At 43.7% G+C, this 12,018-nt stretch overlaps 1 protein-coding gene and 1 long non-coding RNA gene across 5 annotated transcripts in view; one reads left to right on the top strand and one right to left on the bottom strand.

Moving 5' to 3' along the window:
• Nucleotides 1-5,367, bottom strand: part of LOC146431827 (uncharacterized) — a 50,682-nt gene extending 45,315 nt beyond the window's left edge. For 2 of the 4 annotated variants that reach the window (XM_085072911.1, XM_085072913.1), the window contains exon 1: nucleotides 5,223-5,363. The gene's annotated coding sequence lies outside the window, so the exon portion shown is untranslated. Of the gene's footprint in view, nucleotides 1-5,222 lie in introns of all 4 variants that reach the window. The other 2 variants (XM_085072912.1, XM_085072909.1) reach the window with 2 other exon arrangements.
• Nucleotides 5,368-5,486: 119 nt separating this feature from the next.
• LOC146431826 (uncharacterized) lies at nucleotides 5,487-5,907 on the top strand. Its single transcript, XR_014854775.1, has 2 exons — nucleotides 5,487-5,542; nucleotides 5,762-5,907. It is a non-coding gene; the product is annotated as an uncharacterized LOC146431826 (long non-coding RNA).
• The last annotated feature ends 6,111 nt before the right edge of the window (nucleotides 5,908-12,018 follow it).

Genomic DNA, 12,018 nt, shown 5'->3' with positions numbered 1-12,018 from the left:
GAAATGCCCAAGCAGTGCCACACCTCTGTGTGCTCAAAGGAAGCATCATACAAGCCCTAAGGGAAACAAGCCCGCTGAAATTAAAGATCCTGTATTTTCTAAAAGTCCTTTCCTTTTGTATGGAAGCTATGTCAGCCTTTGTCCTCCACAAATTAAATGTAAATAATGATTGGGACAGTTGAGCACTAGAATAGATTGCCTTGGGAATTTGTGGAGTCTCCATCACTTAAACTTTTTTTGAACGGGCTAAACAGTCATCTGTCAAAAATGGTTTAAGTATTAAAAACCCTGCCTTGGGGAACAGAGGGAAAGGAAGAAATTACCTCATAAGCTTTATTTTCTGTTTCTGTAATTTAAATATGACTTCTGGGGACTACAGAAATTCCACTTGACCCCTCAGCTGGGGGCAGCACACCTTCTAAGCCCTAATGTTTCGTGTTCATGTGTTACAAAATCTCTGTTCTGCAGTAAGGGTGGCCTGCTCCATGCGATGGTCCAAGTGGTCCCTCTACATTAGTTTTCTACACTTTTAAAATGCAGAGGGATGGAAAGCACCATACTGCAAATATCTCAAAATCTCTGTATTTTAGAAAGGAACTTTTATTCCTACTTTTAACACATGACTAGTAGATCAAAGTAACTGAAGGCTTTATCTGGTATCTCCCAGATACTAACGCTGGGTGTACATACATCACGCTGATGTGCACAGGATGAGAACTGAGGGAGCCAAGTCTTTTTCCACCCACAAAGAACAAAAATAGCCTTTTATTCCGAATGACTTATTTTAAACTAAAAACAAGAAAGAACAAAAGTGAAGGATCCAGGAAGTGGAGTCTGCACCCGCATCTTATTTTAAGATGCAGCTTTGACTCTTTAGAAATTTAAAGTAGCATTGCACAGAAAGCAGAATCAGATCAGTGATGTTATATAGCTCACTATTACCAAATATCAATCTAGGATCTCAAAAGCAATAAAGATTCAATAACACTCCACAGTCTCCAGCTCTGAAAATGGAAGGATAAAAACTGTAACAATTAAAGACAGATACAGATATGCAATATACATTGCACAGATGTTTTATTTCCCTGCAATTATATATATGTCCTCCAAAATAAAACCCAACCTTCATTAACTCAACATTACAGTGTTGTTGTATACTCCTCATGAAAAAGAATCAGTAAAAATGAAGGAAAGTACTCATCAAGATAGCATCAGCATCCAGACTAATCACATAGACATTCCACCAAACTAATTTCCGACATGTTCAGATGCTAGCCCTCCATGAGTAATTATTACACAAATATTTCCAATTTGCCTTTTCAATCTCAGAAGATGTATCTGAAGTAAATATTTTTGTGTGAAATTGGCAGCATGGTTTTACACACCTACTGAAAAATAACAAATACTCATCCTTTGGGGATACATGCTGAATACAATCATTCATGGAGACTCCACACAACCATGAGAAAATCTATTAGGAGACAGAACTTCATAATCAGTTAATGAGAAAAATCCCTGCTGAGGGCACAGCCACTGATGCAGAGTGTTAATTCTGACCTCAGCACCTCAAGATTGCTGGCTGAGAGCCACAGGCAGAGCAGAGACAAAACAGCTGGCTGTACATGAGCTGCGTGTACAGAGCAACTGGGAGCCACAGATACAGATATTCCCCTCTCAAACACAGCAACAAATCCAGCACTGCCAACTTGCTGGCAGACACCAAGAACTGTGTCCACAGCAGGCAGATGGAGCCACACAACATTCCCATTTTCTGATGGGCAAAAGCAAGAAGTGCTCAATTTCATCTTCTATCAATTTACTTATTGATTGGTTCTCTCAACTGATATCCAGAAATTCTCTCAGCTTCAGAGGCAAAAGAATGCCAAACTGCTTTGTTCCTTGAAACTTTTTCCTAATCAAGAAATTGGAGGGAAATAATTTCACTTGATAACAGCTGGTTCCCCTTTCTTGGTATCCCACACAGTGCTCAGAGAATTTCTCACTCCAGAAACAGCCTCACCCTGCACAGCATTCAGCTTTAATAGTTTAGCTGCAGACTCACAAGCAGAGCAGTAATGCACACTCTGCTTATTCTTCCTCTCCAGTGGGTGTTTAAGACAGCTCACAAAGACATTTAGGTACCTCAGTTTACCTTGAGCTCCATAAAGAAGGTAGCCAGCTAAATACTGTACAGCTCAGAACTTGCACATAACAAAAAAAAATTCTTCTTGCAATTTTGGCAAGTGATTGGAAAACAAGTCTTCCAGTTCTAATGAATTATCTGCTTTGAGTTAAAATCCACCACTGAACTGTAGCTTCCCTCTTGCTTTAATACTAAGGGATAGACCAGTAGACACTACATCTCAACACACAAATTAGGAGGGGCAAGCTGTAGGTAGCAGGTGATGTATTGCTGTTGCATCACCTTTTGTTTGATTAGTGATTAGGAAGTAATTGCCTCTCTGCCCAAGAGATGAAATCTGGCAGAGTTCTTTTGAAATAAACATGGCATTCATATATTCCTCTAAAAGCTGTAAAATACTTCAGTCTCCAAGCACTGTAGTCCTAATAATCTTTGAATAGAGTTTCATACAATCCCTGTGCACAGCTCATTAGGCACTGAAATCTTTGAAATAAGAAACCCTTTCCTGTCATCCATGTACAGATCTAACACAGAAGCCCCCACTAAGCAGATGCAAAATACCACCACAGTAAGAGGTAATAATAAAGGAACTTGATTGGGTTAATGGAGTCACATATGGTGATGGTGTGGTCCTTCAGAACGTTCCCCCTCAGCTCCAGCTTCCTCTCATATCAATCCTCTCCAGGGACTGAAGGAACAGAAGCATGGACAGGATAAAATTCAGATTTACTGGCAGAGGTGACAGTTTTGGATGAAAATACTATTAATCACCGTCACTGAGGCAAGATCAATAAAAAATTCATACAGAACACATCTTGTAATGCGCACATATTCCAAGAAACACTGACAGCCATACCAGCACCATGATACTAAAATAAACCCAATACTTTTCCTCCCCTGAGTTTTTACTTTTGTCTCTTCATCCCATGTAGCAGAGGATGAGTAGTGAGGATGCTGCTGAGTATCCCCTATGACTGTAGGCACCAATGCCCTTCACCAGCTCCAGTGGGTGTTGTGCTATACACAGGGGGTTTGGGACATGGAAGGTTTGACAGGATCAGCAAAGAGAGAAAAAAACCCCAAGTACTCTGCTGTGATCAGTGCTCAGGCTTGAGGGAAGGGGGTGGATGAAGTGAGAAGACTACAGATTGTACAGTACTATGCATTTCCATATTTGCTTCATTTCTTGACCACTCTGCAATTAACTCATGTTCCTGAGAGTTGTAGGTCTCACATGGGGAATGAAAAAACTATCTTTTCACTTGGATGCCCATGCCTTTTCTTCCTGTAAGTCCTTTATACGTAGTCCCATCTGTAATGGGGCAAGAACAGTTTCCTTGGCTTGTCGAAAATGGCAGTGTTTCCTGCATAAAATCCCATCCCACTGGAGCATGAGAGAGGATATTGCTTTTGACAGTGGCCTCCAGACTTTTAACTACAGAGCCTGAACAAAAACCAACCCCATTAAAACACAGCTCATCTGCTGTCCTCAAAAGTCTGCTCCCTCCCTCAGACCAAACCACCTGCTGGTCAGAATAACACATTTCTGAACATGTTTATTTTTAGGGTACAGCTAAACACTGATACCAATCCAACAGTGCACCCACAGCACAAGTTCTTAATTACAATAAATTCAATGGGGAGAAAAGAAGCCTAAGAAAACAATCCAGGCAAATTCCTAAAATGGCTCTGTCAAATCTCACCTATTTTATAAAGGATATAGCTATACCTGACCCTTTCACTAAAGCACCAGTTTCTGGATTACATAATTAAACAGTAATTTAATTTAAAATAAAATGGCTAGAATAACTGCATTGAAAAGGAAAGCATGAAAAAACCTGAGAGTGTACATACATCTCCTGTGCTCAAAAAATTAAATGCGATTTCTTTACATGTCAGTTTTAGTACATATCAGATTTTAAGTCAGTACCTTAGTTTTAGGAGACCTGGCTTATGATGTTTTGAAGCAGACACCCACTCCAGATTAATATTGCTATAAAACTCTCAATAAATTGTTTTCTGTTCTCAGGGCTCATTGCTGCCTGAAGTACAGCTTAACCCCTCTTGAGAGAATAGCCCAAAGTGAGCAAAGGAAACCTGTTTACAGATAAATTAAATTTCCAGGACACAGAAACACCCAACAGTTACTCCCAGAGAGTGAAGGTTCAAGATGGCGCTTGAATAAATCACTTTCCTGTGCCTCTAAAAAGCTAACGATGGACATGCTTATTATTTACATCCAAACTGGCTGGCATGCTTAATATTTCAGGAAACAGATTTTGCAGCTGTAATACAACTTGAGGAACACCCTATATTTCACTGATATGAGGTACCGTAATAGCTGAGCAATATACCTTTTTCTATACATCACATTCAAAGCTAGGAAATACTTTTTTGTTGTTTGCTGCAAACATGCTTTTTCTTATCTATAAAAATAGACATAATAATGATGCTTTATACAGCTCTGGAACCTCACAGGCCTTTCAGGGAGCTCAGCAGTCGGCCTGTAGAGCTGAAGCAGCACTGGCACCTCCACAAATCAACCCGAGAGGAGAAGATAAAATACTTGTGGGGGAGCCAAGACTACAACTTAAGAGCTTCTTTCTGCTGGGGTGCCCGACACTGTGAAACACTTATTTTCTATAATTACAGAGGTGCCAGTTATCACAAATTTAGAAACTTGGTGATATGAAGCAAATAGGATACAACCGCAGAGAACATTCTGAACTGATAAAGAGCATTATAAATGCGGCAAGTATTGGGGTTTTACAGAAGTTTTTTCACTTAAATCAGGGCACAGGGCAGATATTTTGCGAAAATAATCCTTTTAATATTAACCAGAACCCTCAAATCCCAGGAGACATGTTAGGTTAAAGCACATGTCTCTTAGCAAACCCTCCATCACCTCAAGGCAGAGAACTACATGCTGGGGCCCTTAGAGCTTCCCTTTCCACAGCCCTTTCTTTGTTTGATATTGTTTCTGGCGCACGCCAAAAACACAAAAACCACCAGGGAAACAAAACACCAACTCTTTCAGGACGAGTAGACGCAGGATATTAGAGCAGCTAAAGTCGCTTACCAGCACAGGAAGGGCACAGAGCGATCCGGAAGCGAGTCGCCAAATGGCTCCCAGAGGCCTGGGCCTAGCCGGCGATGGGGCACGTTTAAAGGGCCAGCGCGGGCACGTGCGGCGGGGTGGGGCAGCGCCGTGTGGGGAGCGGCCGGGAGGGGAGGGAGCTGGGGCTGCTGTGCCCGAACCGTGCCGTGCGGCGGCCGGGAGGGGAGGGAGCTTCGGGCTGCTGTGCCCGAACCGTGCCGGCAGCGGCCTGCAGGGGAGGGAGCTGGGGCTGCGGCTGCTGTGCCCGAGCCGTGCCGGGAGCGGCCTGCAGGGGAGGGAGCGTGGGGCTGCTGTGCCCAAATCGTGCCGGGAGGGGAGGGAGCTGGGGCTGCTGTGCCCGAGCCGTGCCGACAGCGGCCGGGAGGGGAGGGGAGGGGAGGGAGCGTGGAGCTTCTGTGCCCGAACCACGCGGGATCGCTGTGCCCGGAGCGGCCTGCAGGGGAGGGAGCATCGGGCTGCTGTGCCCGAGCCGTGCCGGCAGCGGCCGGGAGGGGAGGGAGCTGGGGCTGCTGTGCCCGAACCATGCTTTGCACCGCAGCAAAACACTCTGGATCACAGAGCTTGCCCTCGGGACAGGACCTTTTCTGGATGATGTTCAGCCATTCCAATAATTCTCTGGATCCGCAGTCACTCTGATGGATGGGCTGCAGCAGCAGGATGGCTCCATGATGCTTCTAAGGATTAAATGCCGCCACAAAGAAGGGCACTAGAAGTGGATACTATTAATAGTTGAATCACAAACACCTCCTTTAGATACAAAACCAGAGTCCCAGGTGCCCAGGTCAAAAGGGGAATCACCTGTACGGCAGCATTAGCAGAAGGGCTTTTTCTGATACACAGTTACACGTCAGTTGCATTTCTATTCAGTCATCAGATCTGCCTGAGTCTAAGGGCACCGAGTTGTTTAAACCAGTTAGCACTGAAACCTGCTGGGAAGACAAAAGTGAAAAACTATCGCTTGCTCAGCAACTTGGCCCAGATTCACCCAGCATCTGGCAAGCCAAAAGTGTATCACTCATCCCATAGGAGTGTTCTGGTCTGTGGGTTATGCTGCCTTAACCAATACCGTATGCTCCCTGAAAGGCAAATCCCTATATCCAAGTCACTCTCAGTTTGCTCATCTGCAGAGATTGGTGCTTACAGTAACAGCAATGGGATGCTGAGTTTGTGTTCTAAGCTGGAAATAGAGTACCTGGCTGCAGTGGTTCTTTATCCATTACAGAAAAATTACTTCAGTGCGTGAAGTGCTCTTGCTGTTTCACATTCCTAGGCAAGAAAACTGATGAGCAACTCGAAAGCAGATGGGCAGTTGGAATGGTTAGAAGATAGAACAGCAAGTGATAAAGCAAGCAAGCAGGACAAATGCCTGCGCCTTTGGAAGGGGCAATCAGAGGGAAATCCAACAGGAGCTTCTGCCACTGCACAGGCAGTGTCTCCCTGACAGGTTCCACAGCAAGCATGTGTGAACAGGGTTGTTCTAGTTGGTGACAAGTTTTGTGACATCTGTTGTCACCTGAGGATATGGAGTTACCTTCACTAGCATGGTAGCCTTCTGCCACTGGCATCCATTCCACCTCAGCAGTCTCAGGTCAGCTGGCACTAACACCAGAGCTGATGTGGGTCTTGGAGAAATTTGTAAAGACCATATAGCACTCATGCACTCCCTTTAGCTAGGGAGCATTTGAGACTCAGAGAGAGAGAGAAAGAGGGAGAGAGGGAGAGTTGTCTGCAGCATCCCTGCAGCTATATTTCACTGTTCACCTCCACACCTCCATTCCCCTCCAACTACACCATGGTTGCACTGTCGTGTGTGCAGAGCTTCTCTGTGAGTGTGGAAAGGTCATTTCACTGGCTGATCCTCAGCAGAGTGCCCCTGGCAAATGTGAACCTCTGACAGTTCTTGATCTTCATTAGACCGTTCCTTGGCCTTAGCAGATGAACCCTTCACGGTCTCTGAGGTGTTTCTCCTTATCACACCTCTCTGAGATGGGCAGCTCTAGCCTTCTCCTTAGAACTTGGAGGTTAGGGCACAAGGACTAAAGGCAAGTTTTTAAAGGTCCTTAAGAAATTTAGGGATGCAGAGTTGGCTAATACACTTTTCAAACCATGAAATGCATAACTGCAATTCAAATCGCTGAATTGAAAAGCCCCGGGGAGTCTATTTCCTTTTGATTGATATCAATGGGAATTAGATATGTTTGTTTCTGAAAGTCATCATCTTTAAGAACCCAAAAGCCTCAATTTCAGAACCTTGCCTAGAACATAGCAGGAAATGGAGTCAGAGTTTTCCAAGCATGAAGCTACTGCTCTAGACATAGATCCTCTTCTTAATCCTTCCTTTTTTAAAATTTTTTTTTAATAAAAGTCATCAGCCAGCCTGCAAAGGAGAAATGTGATACCATCAGGTTCAATAGTTATTAGACAAATTCAAGAACAGATCTACAAGTGGCTACTGAAAATAGGGCAGAGATGTATTCATTAGCATTGCTGAACCAGCATTTCTGAATGTGGAGGGAAAGAGCAGGAAGTGCCACAGCTCCCAGGTTCTCCCTGAAGAGTATGTGCTTTGACTGTGGGGGAGACAGAACACTTGACCAGATGGCCCAGTGCTCTGCTCCAGGAACCAATTCCTCATGCTCTCATGTTCTTATGTCTCAAGCAGTCTGTGCTGTGGCAGTATAAATGCACCAATAGCCTGCTCTGAGCACCAGCTTCTACCACCCTGCAGTCACTCTTTGTGCTGTAACTCTCCCAGCTGGACAGGAACACATGGACCTTGAAGGATCTACTTGCCATTTTGCTATGTAGACTGCTTTTTGTCCTGATCCCATACATTTTTAAATTAGAGTCTGAGCTGGTTATCTTCTTTGGAGCTATTTCATTGCCACAGTTCCAAACCTGTGAATATGCTCTGCTTTTCTCTTTCTTCTTCAAACTCTTTTACATTCCATTTTTTTCCTTCACAGCACTGTTATTGTGGCAGTGGCTGGCACGATTATTGCTACTTACTCCCAATCCCCCAATGACAGAGTAATACCTCTTTAATTGGGTATTTCTCCCTCCCGACACTAATCTCCTAACAAATGCCGATGCTGTGTTAGATGCTGTGTGGGGATCTCTCATCACTATCTCTTTAAGCAGGCAGTTGTGTGTGCAATGAATGCATAGTCACTCAGCATGGATGGATTTGTCTGAGTCCCTGTCAGCTCCCTGTTTTTGTCACAGAAATCTTGCACTGTGGATCCAGATTTCTATTGCTTTAACTTTTTGAGGCAGATTTATCTCAACCCCTGTCAGATCAATGGGTTTTTGTCACAGAAATCTATGTGACTTTGTTCCCTGTGGAGATCTGGCTAATCAAGTTTGTGGAGGCTGATTTGGAAAGCTGAACCCAAGGCCTTGTTTGGTTGGGTCAGGGGGGAACAATAAGAACTGAAAAGAGCAGAGGCCGAACAACCAGGAAAACTTAAATAAAAACTACAGTAGCAACATACATCCATATCCTGATACTGTACACACCCCAAGAGAGCACATTCCGTCTCAAACACATGCACACAGGGGCTCTCTATCTGCTGGCATCATTGGGAGCTGCTTGCTCTGCCCCTGGACTTCAGCTCTGTGACAATGGCTGAGATCTGACAGGGCTGTAGGTCTGAAGCAGATCAGCCTTTCAAGGCAGTCCTCTCTGGTTGCTCAAAATCCCCTGGAGCTGTGGAGGCAGGAAGTCTGTAGGAGGCACTTCTCCTTTAATGCCTCCACAGTATATTAGGAAACACTGTGCTATCAGAGATGATCCTTCTCCAGGGATACAAGCCCAATTTTCTTTTTGCCTGTAGCCATCAGACTGCATGATTGTCTGACACTGCAAAACCACAGTCTTCCAGATAAAGCTCAGCTTTACTGAACTGCTACATGTCCATCTTGTCTCCTTAGCTGATCCAAAAATTTCCAGGAACAGCTTCAGTAAATGGAAGTTTCCTGATGAAAAGTACATTGTTCAAATAATCTTTTTGTTGGACTGAAGGATAACATTATTTCCTTTCCTTATTACTACTTGAAATTTTTTTAATAATGATTATCACAGTTGAATTTGACCATGATCAAGGTCTGAATGAACTTTTGGAACAAAATGGTAGTGGTAATAATAATAGCAATAACAATAATAGGAAAGCAGGTAATATACATTAAAGGAAGAGCCTGGTGTTGACTGATAAAGACTTAGACTTGTCTGGAACAGCCAACTCAACCTGAAAGCTCAACACAGCAGGGATGGATTCCCTGTTGGTGAAACTGCCTCAATTTTGTATTTGAAGCAGAACATTTCAAAAAGAAAGAGTACCCCAGGAAAGAGGAGATTTGGGGAAGGTAGACATTAGCATCTCAGTATTAATGAGAAACAGTGCAAATTTTTGGCCATGGGTCACCTCATTGTTCTCTTTGCAATATTGCAGTCAGGGGCTTTCTTTAGAGCAGGTGCTCATTTCTGTGCCTGCTTTGTGATATTTCCCTTCTTTCTTTTTAATGGAATTCTCTTTTTATTGTATGCTTTTCTATTTTAGCTTTACTTCTGGAAATTCTCCGTTCCCAGTTTTTACCTTCTAATCCTTCTTCCTCTATCCATCCTTCTCTCCCTGTCTCATTTAAACATTCATGCTTCTGTTTAGCTCCTTCCTCTAGGTGATTATCTATTCTCTTTTAACTGGTGCCCCTCCTTAGTTTTTTCCCTTTCCTGTCCTTTCATGTCTCGCTGTCCCCTTTGCTGCTGCTCTCTCAATCTCCCACCTTGCTGCTAAGGAAGCCCTAGCCCTCAGATATTGAAATGGCATGTTCAGTTCCTGCCTGTGATTCTGTGCTAGATACCTCTGTGTGCCTGTGCAGCTTCAGACCCAGTGTAGGCCTGGCCAAATACAGGAAACTAAGTGGGAAGCAAAGCTGAGTGAAAGGTTGCTTACTTGTGCCTGTGATTTGTGGCTGTTTAATAATGGCCTCCTGATTAACACAGACTGCAATTCCAGAAATGCCACTGTGATAGATACTCAATAATTACCTAAATAGAGATACACAATTCCCTTAACATTTAAAGCCAGTGCTAGCAGTACAGCTATTATCCTGGAAGTTGTTCATGCCACTGCCTGTGTGCATATCGCTGGTAAAACACAATTTTAATTCTGCACAGGTCGGAAAGGACTAACAAGGTGTCAAATGATCACCATTACATACAGCTGTCACCATGCCTGCAGTTCTGTCAAACCAAAAGAAGGATGTCACAGATTTCATGTTTCACTTCAAAACAATGCAAAAAAGTATGGCTTTAATAACACTGCTGAAACTGTCCCCTCAGAAGTCATTTTGTCTGCTACAGCAACTGCTTTTCACAGACCTCCTCGTATTTTATGTGGTTATAGTTAGTTAACAAAAAATAATTACAAAGCTGGACTAGAAAAAAAGTGATGAGATACCTGTAGCCATCGTAGTGCTTTAGTCCATCTCTTTTGGTACATCTTAACGTGCAGCATGGTCACTTCAATAAGGAGCTTTTAAGTCCTTGCTATTGCTGCTTTTAGACTCCTTCCAGAACCACAGATTACTTTAGTCACCTCTCTGTGATCTCCTTCTCCAGAAAATGTGTTCCAAGCAGGCAGAAAGGAAGGGCTAAAGGACAATAGCAGATCAGTCATTAGTAAGACAAGAGCAAGGGCTGCCTGTTCTGTCCTGAGCAAATTTTCTCTCCTGCCTTCACCATAAGTATAAAGCAGGCTGATTAGTTCAATCTGCCACCCTGGCTCAATAAACCAAGCTGAGAGTTGCTGTTACACACTCTGTTGGGGTTATAACTACCTTTTAGCGAAGATCTAGGAATGGAGGTGGAGAAGTGCATTCACAAAAGATGAATACTAACCTGGATTGCTGAGGTATTAACTGAGAGTGCCTGTGAGAGCACACCTGAGGTGCTGTCACATGTCAGAGCTGAGAAGGAGACATTTGAAAACTGGTTTGGAAAGGGACTTTAGCACAAAGTGTGGGAGGCCACATTTGGGAAAAAAAATATAAGTAGACTGAGTTGCACCAGCACTGCTGTGGGAGGAAGACTTGCACAATGCCTTGACTGCAGCCATGGCTGTTTTTCCTCACATTTGTGGGCTCTAATTCTACATAAAATAAGAAAAGGGGGAGTGAGAGACAACACTGCATCATCTTGACAGTCCTTTCTAAGTATATAAAAGATGAGCTGTAAGTTCCTCAGCGTCTTGCTACCATATAAGCCAGCAACAGCAAATTGCCATCTCTAGAGCCATGCAGGACAATGACAGACTGGTGCAAGCCAGCCTAATTCTGCCAACAGCAGTGTCCAGCCATGTTTTCCAATAGCTGGCTACTTAGTAGCAGTACAGATTTCCAAGACAGCAAAAGACAATTAGGGAGCTCTGTAAAAGCCTCAAGGCTGTGTATGAGACAAATCTCAGAGGACTGTGCTACAAATTCTTTGCTTGTATGCCCCTGATTTTAAGCTGAGAGAAATCAGCTGGCCTGATCAGCTGATCGGTGTTGGACTGAAAGCCTGATGTACATTTATTATCTGAAACTAGCTGATGGGGTCTGCCCATATTTTATTGGATAGCCACCTACATCACTAAAGAAACAGGCTGTCAGCTCATACTTCCAAAGTTGTGCACATTTCAGGCTGGAGCTGTAAACTGGCCATGAGGGCTGAGGTATCTTAGCTGCCTCTGTAGAGATCCATTGGTCCAGGGCTGGG

This window comes from Lichenostomus cassidix, chromosome 12 (genome assembly GCF_008360975.1).
Source record: "Lichenostomus cassidix isolate B80296 chromosome 12, HeHo_3.0, whole genome shotgun sequence".
NCBI lineage: Eukaryota > Metazoa > Chordata > Aves > Passeriformes > Meliphagidae > Lichenostomus > Lichenostomus cassidix.
Note: the sequence above shows the minus strand (reverse complement) of the source record. Positions and strands in the feature narration are given on the sequence as shown.